The 8,512-nt window shown below is 24.0% G+C and overlaps 1 protein-coding gene across 4 annotated transcripts in view; it reads right to left on the reverse strand.

Annotated features, from left to right (window-relative positions):
- LOC111634248 (octopamine receptor Oamb-like) overlaps positions 1-8,512 on the reverse strand; it is an 86,143-nt gene that overhangs the window by 58,080 nt on the left and 19,551 nt on the right. The window lies entirely within an intron of this gene.

Consider the following 8,512-nt stretch of genomic DNA (forward strand, 5'->3'; position numbering starts at 1 on the left):
TAAGTAAGCTAACCAATGGCACAGCTCGTTTCATATGAAACGAACTGGCTTATTTAGCTGCTTGTCATCTATACGCTGATACTTCCCTATTGTTTTAATTTCCCCTTCTCCCCCCTTCGAGCCATTGTCTTTCTTCCATATCTCAATTTAATTATTATTAATTTACGAAATATCAATTAAAATCTTCAATTAACCTTAATTATAAATGAAAATTTCGATGTTTTATGTTTACTTCTTTTTAATTCTATTCGTTCGTTTGTCTGTTTGTAAGGGAAAAAATAACAATTAAATATAATATTTATATCTTGTGATATTATATTTGTAACAAGGGTATTGTTATTATTGATTTATGTAAGTGGATTTTCATTATTATAATTGATTTTCTCGCAAAATTTATTCGAATAATATTTTATTTAAAAATTATTTGTATATAAAAATAATTAAGGAGATTTTTATATTTGTTATTTAAATAATAAAAATTGCGATTTCGGTAGTTAATTATATATAAAATCGATTTAAAAAACAAAAATAAAAATCTGTCTGTCACGTTGTGTATAGAGCGAAACTGACAGACAAGCTGTCCACAATAAAATTAAAATCTATAAATAAATATGATTTTAAAAGAATGGAATTATTAAAATTATTTTTAATTTAATAAATATAATTTTTTTCTTTAACGGAGCTAAGATAAGTAGTATTTTTTACATAAGAAATTGGTATTTTTAATCCAAACGAGTGTCTGTCTTTCACTCTTTACATAATCTTTCAACTGTCTTGCATGTGTTTATATATTAAGGTCATGATTTACAAGAAGCGTAACGTATAATTTAAGTAACTATCTGTCGGTTACGCTGTGCAGCAAGCGTGAAATTTAAACAATCCTTTCATATACATGATGTACTGTACTTTTAACACATTTTTAAACAATTGATAAAGGAAAGCACGTTCTTTCTTCGATTCTACACTTGATTTTAGCTGCAAACTGAATAAATACATCGAAGAATTCACTATTTTGAACGTAATCTTAAGAAAAATATGAAGTTACGATCGATTAATACAATAAAAACAATAAATTAAGTATCACAATTAACGAAACAACCATTAAAGTCTCGCACTTTTGCTAGACTTTGCACCAATCGTAAGCCAAAGAAAACGCTTTTAAATATTAAAATATTATTTTAAAACCTTAATTATTCTATAAATAAAAGAATAACATTAAAAAACCGTCGTCACTAGTTATAAATCCTGGGTAAACAAGCCTTTTTTTCACTTACAATGGCACATTAGAAGAGTTTTAATGGCTGCTTCTTTTGGCAAATGTGAAAAAACATAATCATTCTTCAATATATTAGTTTGCCATTGGGCAAATCTCACGGAAACGTCATCCTTATAACATAATACTGTCGTGTGAGAGGAACAAGTAATAAGCTTACAGATTCGTTACCAGATTTAACTCTGTAATAGATAACTTGTAGAAAGAGTCGATGGAATATTCAATGCTATTCTAGCGCTTTGCAATCATCACCGCCTCAAGATATAACAAAATTAATAACACCTATATATAGATCTATATATATTTATTATTTGACTTCAGAAAATTACATAAATTAACTATAAATCAAAGATTTTTCGATTAACAAATTGACTTGCAATGTATTCGAAACTTCTCGATGCTCTCAATTTAAGAAAGTTATAGATTTTAAAGGGATNAACGTATAATTTAAGTAACTATCTGTCGGTTACGCTGTGCAGCAAGCGTGAAATTTAAACAATCCTTTCATATACATGATGTACTGTACTTTTAACACATTTTTAAACAATTGATAAAGGAAAGCACGTTCTTTCTTCGATTCTACACTTGATTTTAGCTGCAAACTGAATAAATACATCGAAGAATTCACTATTTTGAACGTAATCTTAAGAAAAATATGAAGTTACGATCGATTAATACAATAAAAACAATAAATTAAGTATCACAATTAACGAAACAACCATTAAAGTCTCGCACTTTTGCTAGACTTTGCACCAATCGTAAGCCAAAGAAAACGCTTTTAAATATTAAAATATTATTTTAAAACCTTAATTATTCTATAAATAAAAGAATAACATTAAAAAACCGTCGTCACTAGTTATAAATCCTGGGTAAACAAGCCTTTTTTTCACTTACAATGGCACATTAGAAGAGTTTTAATGGCTGCTTCTTTTGGCAAATGTGAAAAAACATAATCATTCTTCAATATATTAGTTTGCCATTGGGCAAATCTCACGGAAACGTCATCCTTATAACATAATACTGTCGTGTGAGAGGAACAAGTAATAAGCTTACAGATTCGTTACCAGATTTAACTCTGTAATAGATAACTTGTAGAAAGAGTCGATGGAATATTCAATGCTATTCTAGCGCTTTGCAATCATCACCGCCTCAAGATATAACAAAATTAATAACACCTATATATAGATCTATATATATTTATTATTTGACTTCAGAAAATTACATAAATTAACTATAAATCAAAGATTTTTCGATTAACAAATTGACTTGCAATGTATTCGAAACTTCTCGATGCTCTCAATTTAAGAAAGTTATAGATTTTTAAGGGGTGTATTTTATATATTTATGAGATATTCTCTTATTTTTTTACAAGATTAATCAAAAACAATTGAAAATTTCCAAGAATTATTTTAAAAAAATAAAAATTTGTGCCATATTTTGTTTATTACAAACCAAAATATGGCACAAATTTTTACATTTCTGCAGCTATTTTAATAAAGAAAATTTAGGATAATTTCTAAAAATTTTCTAAAGTAATTTAAATTAATTAATTTAGGATTCAGTCTAAATATATAAATATATCATTTAAAAAATCAATTGCAATAAACAAAATGCATATTCAACATATAAATTTAATTAAAATCAATCTGCTTTTATAACAAATTTAAAAAAACAAATTAAACAATTAATATAAGAAATATATTATACAGCGCATCTGTCGGTAACGTTGTATAAATAATTAATTTACGATTTTATTTAGAAGTCGTGTAATTAGAAAAAATAAATTTATAATAAAATAAATATAGAATTTATTATATAGTAAATACCATAATTTATTTATTATTATATCATTTCTTGCCTTTAACATTATTATTATTATATATTTTTTTATTATAATGGGGTGATAGGTTTAAAATTGAAAGGACAATTTTCTGACATAATAAAATTTTTTCAAAAATTCGTTTCCCATGGCAAAGAACGATTTTGTAATATTTAAAATGTATTCAATCTACTTGAAATCCTTTATAAGCTCATAAAAAATTCATAAAGATAAAGAAATCTATTTAAATTTATTTCTGATTTTATTGAAACGTTAAAATACATTAAAAAAATTTTTTTTCATATTTCTCTACGTAATTACTACATAAAATCGTGGGATACTTGTTAGAAAAATCCCTCCATCAACGAGCTGCGTGACTTTCCCGGCAGAAAAAGTTAAAATTGTGGTGACGCCATCTGTTAGGAGATTTTACTAAAACGAAATATTATATTATTTATTATAATAAAATGGCAAAATGTTTAATTTTGAGGGTAGAGACAGGTTTTATAAAAAATATTGTAAAAGATATTAACGATCCCACTGGAGATACAAGTGGCCCTCCTCCCACCCTCTCGACTTTTAACCACAAAAATTTAACAGAATCAATGCCCATAATACACAAACGTTCGTGCAAAATTTCAGAAATTTTGGACAGAAGGCACGCAGGTTATTAAGCTTCAATATACCCTCCACACATACACGCATTAGCTTCCATATATACAGGGAAAATCCTAATTTTTTATATATTTCTAGGCGTTTGGAGGTCCCCTGAGTGCAAAATCTTGAGGTTATACTTTCCTTCTGTTATATATAACAAGGGAGAAAGTAAAAATACAATTTTTGCACTCAAAAATCGGTAATTACTTTTATAAATAAGTAAAAAATCCTATTAAAACAAATCTGGATTTTTTTAGAAAATATTCTCTAAAATATAGAAATTTTCTTAATGCATAAACTTTCTAAAAACTTGACAAATTTTTTTTATTTTATTTTTTAATTATTATTTGAAAATTGTCTTTAACGTTTCTTTATTTTTTTTTTATAAAGTAACGTTGTTAATTATTTTTCCTATTTTTTTAATTTACAATTTTCTAAAAACTTAACTTTATAAACTTTTTAAAAACGATCGTTAATTTTTTAGACTCTTTCTTTTATTATTTGTAAACATTTTTTAAAATTTATTACAAATTTTCTTATAATAACTTTTAAAAATTTACATATTTTTTTAATTAATAGAATTTTTAAATTTATGAATAATTTAAAAAAAAACAAAATTTTCAGCTTTTCTTTTGATTTTTTTAAAGTAAAATCTGGAATTTATCTAAGTACAGCGAAACCTGCGAACAACGGAACATAAAACGTGGCCGTTAATTACAGGTTTTTGTATGTATTTCTGCTGTACGTTTCGGTAAAATTTGCCTGTTTAGAGGTGGTTGTTGTATGGAAGTTCCACTGTAATTTACTTATTTATTTATATTATTTTTCTACAAATAATTCTTTTAATTTCCAAAAATTGTATAAATAATTAATGATATTTTTTTAATTTACAATTTCCTAAAAAGTATTTACTAGACCTTTTTTTTCTGTAAATTTTATTCTTAGAAAATTTGCAATTTTTAAAAATTTCAAGTAAAGTGTCTTTAGATCCGTTTAAAATTGTTTAAAGTAATTTACAATGTAAATATTTTACAAAACTCTCTTAAATCTTAAAAAAAATAAGTTTTCTCTATGAAAATATTTACAAAATTTCTAAAAATACGAAACATATGTCTGAATAAATTTACATTTTTCCTCCCTTCGTATTTTTATATATAAACATAACAAAAATAAAGTTATAAGGTATATTTAATAAAAGTTATAAGGTAAATTTATAAGGTAATAAAAGTTATNGGACAATTTTCTGACATAATAAAATTTTTTCAAAAATTCGTTTCCCATGGCAAAGAACGATTTTGTAATATTTAAAATGTATTCAATCTACTTGAAATCCTTTATAAGCTCATAAAAAATTCATAAAGATAAAGAAATCTATTTAAATTTATTTCTGATTTTATTGAAACGTTAAAATACATAAAAAAAATTTTTTTTCATATTTCTCTACGTAATTACTACATAAAATCGTGGGATACTTGTTAGAAAAATCCCTCCATCAACGAGCTGCGTGACTTTCCCGGCAGAAAAAGTTAAAATTGTGGTGACGCCATCTGTTAGGAGATTTTACTAAAACGAAATATTATATTATTTATTATAATAAAATGGCAAAATGTTTAATTTTGAGGGTAGAGACAGGTTTTATAAAAAATATTGTAAAAGATATTAACGATCCCACTGGAGATACAAGTGGCCCTCCTCCCACCCTCTCGACTTTTAACCACAAAAATTTAACAGAATCAATGCCCATAATACACAAACGTTCGTGCAAAATTTCAGAAATTTTGGACAGAAGGCACGCAGGTTATTAAGCTTCAATATACCCTCCACACATACACGCATTAGCTTCCATATATACAGGGAAAATCCTAATTTTTTATATATTTCTAGGCGTTTGGAGGTCCCCTGAGTGCAAAATCTTGAGGTTATACTTTCCTTCTGTTATATATAACAAGGGAGAAAGTAAAAATACAATTTTTGCACTCAAAAATCGGTAATTACTTTTATAAATAAGTAAAAAATCCTATTAAAACAAATCTGGATTTTTTTAGAAAATATTCTCTAAAATATAGAAATTTTCTTAATGCATAAACTTTCTAAAAACTTGACAAATTTTTTTTATTTTATTTTTTAATTATTATTTGAAAATTGTCTTTAACGTTTCTTTATTTTTTTTTTATAAAGTAACGTTGTTAATTATTTTTCCTATTTTTTTAATTTACAATTTTCTAAAAACTTAACTTTATAAACTTTTTAAAAACGATCGTTAATTTTTTAGACTCTTTCTTTTATTATTTGTAAACATTTTTTAAAATTTATTACAAATTTTCTTATAATAACTTTTAAAAATTTACATATTTTTTTAATTAATAGAATTTTTAAATTTATGAATAATTTAAAAAAAAACAAAATTTTCAGCTTTTCTTTTGATTTTTTTAAAGTAAAATCTGGAATTTATCTAAGTACAGCGAAACCTGCGAACAACGGAACATAAAACGTGGCCGTTAATTACAGGTTTTTGTATGTATTTCTGCTGTACGTTTCGGTAAAATTTGCCTGTTTAGAGGTGGTTGTTGTATGGAAGTTCCACTGTAATTTACTTATTTATTTATATTATTTTTCTACAAATAATTCTTTTAATTTCCAAAAATTGTATAAATAATTAATGATATTTTTTTAATTTACAATTTCCTAAAAAGTATTTACTAGACCTTTTTTTTCTGTAAATTTTATTCTTAGAAAATTTGCAATTTTTAAAAATTTCAAGTAAAGTGTCTTTAGATCCGTTTAAAATTGTTTAAAGTAATTTACAATGTAAATATTTTACAAAACTCTCTTAAATCTTAAAAAAAATAAGTTTTCTCTATGAAAATATTTACAAAATTTCTAAAAATACGAAACATATGTCTGAATAAATTTACATTTTTCCTCCCTTCGTATTTTTATATATAAACATAACAAAAATAAAGTTATAAGGTATATTTAATAAAAGTTATAAGGTAAATTTATAAGGTAATAAAAGTTATAAGGTAAATTTATAAGGTCTAGTGTTTACATACCCTAAAATCTGTAATAATTAATATTAAAATATATAAATATATTACTTGTTAAACGACAGACTTCATAACCTTGATAAAACTAGTTTAAGCCACGTGTTAACTTTAAACAAAAAGAAGATAAGGCAAAATTTCCTATAAGTAAAAATGGCTGCTGTCATTTAGAAATGTAAAATGTAAAAAACAAAAACTAAATTTTGAAAAATTTTATTAATTTCCTATATTTTTCCTCCCCCATTTACCGTTTGAGTAATGATAAGACATTAATATCCATAGTTTCATAAATTAATAATAATAATAATAATTTATTATAATAAAATCTTCATTAATATTAATTTTAATTGTATTTTCAACTGAATTGTTGCCGTTAAATTAATTACATAAATGAAGAAAAATCATTTATTTTATCTCTATAATTGGATTCTTTTTATTTGTACTTAATTATAATTAAAATTGGTTTTTAAATATTTAAAATGCAATGTGAATTTAAATAACTAAACGTAATCAAGAAACGCTATTAATTGGATAATTTTCATATTTCGAATTGAGGAAATTGTGATTTAAATCAAAGAAATCCTTAATTGACTTCCTGAATTATAAGAAATACGTTCGATAGATAAGCCTTTAAAAAACGACAAAACTATGATTGATTATGAATTCAATTTCTTCTATAATAGCAATTACGAGTACTTAATTACAATTAAGGATACATAATCACAATGAGAAGTCAATAATAACAATCATAAATGTGATCAAAAGATTGGCTTAACTGACAACTTTCATTGTCACTACTGTTTAATTGTGATTAAAAGTTAATTATGATTACATCTTAATTTCAATCAATAGACCATTTTCATTTATAACACTTAATTGTAATTAAGAAATCAAATTTTAATTAAAATGAAGAATTGTAAATTAAGTCACTCTTCTGATTGAAATTAAAACATAATCGTAATTAACCTAATCACGAATAAGAAAGAACACGTGGAAATGAAATTGACGCGTTAAATCAATTCCTTTGCTAAATTTTATTATTATTAATACATTTCTGGCGAGTAAAAACTTAAATGTAATTAAGAAATCAAATTTTAATTAAAATGAAGAATTGTAAATTAAGTCACTCTTCTGATTGAAATTAAAACATAATCGTAATTAACCTAATCACGAATAAGAAAGAACACGTGGAAATGAAATTGACGCGTTAAATCAATTCCTTTGCTAAATTTTATTATTATTAATACATTTCTGGCGAGTAAAAACTTAAATGTAATTAAGAAATGAACATAATCTTCACTTAATTGTAATAAAATATTTACTGGAAAAAAATAAGCGAATTGTAATAATTAACAAAATAATTTTAACTTTAATTTCGAAGTTAGAATTTTTAAAAATTTTAATTAAATTATTTATTTATTTATAATAAAAATAAATAAAATTATCGTTGTAATTTTACAATATAACTTTAACGAGTTAATAATTTTATCCAAAAATTCATCATTTTGTAATTTATAATGGAATTTAAAATCGAATTAAGTTTTGAATTTTATTAAATTGTTTTAAGGGGGAGTGAGGAGTGTGTTTTTAAATATGTTTTAATCAAGTTTAACGAAGTGGTTAACGAATTTTTGCACCTGCAAAGTTGGATCAATTCGTGCAGAAAATTCAAAAAGAAAAAAAAATTATAATAATTTAAGTGACCATATCTTGTAGGCT

Source organism: Centruroides sculpturatus, unplaced genomic scaffold, assembly GCF_000671375.1.
Source record: "Centruroides sculpturatus isolate CEXI.00-Female unplaced genomic scaffold, Cexi_2.0 scaffold792, whole genome shotgun sequence".
In the NCBI taxonomy this organism is placed as follows: Eukaryota; Metazoa; Arthropoda; class Arachnida; order Scorpiones; family Buthidae; genus Centruroides; species Centruroides sculpturatus.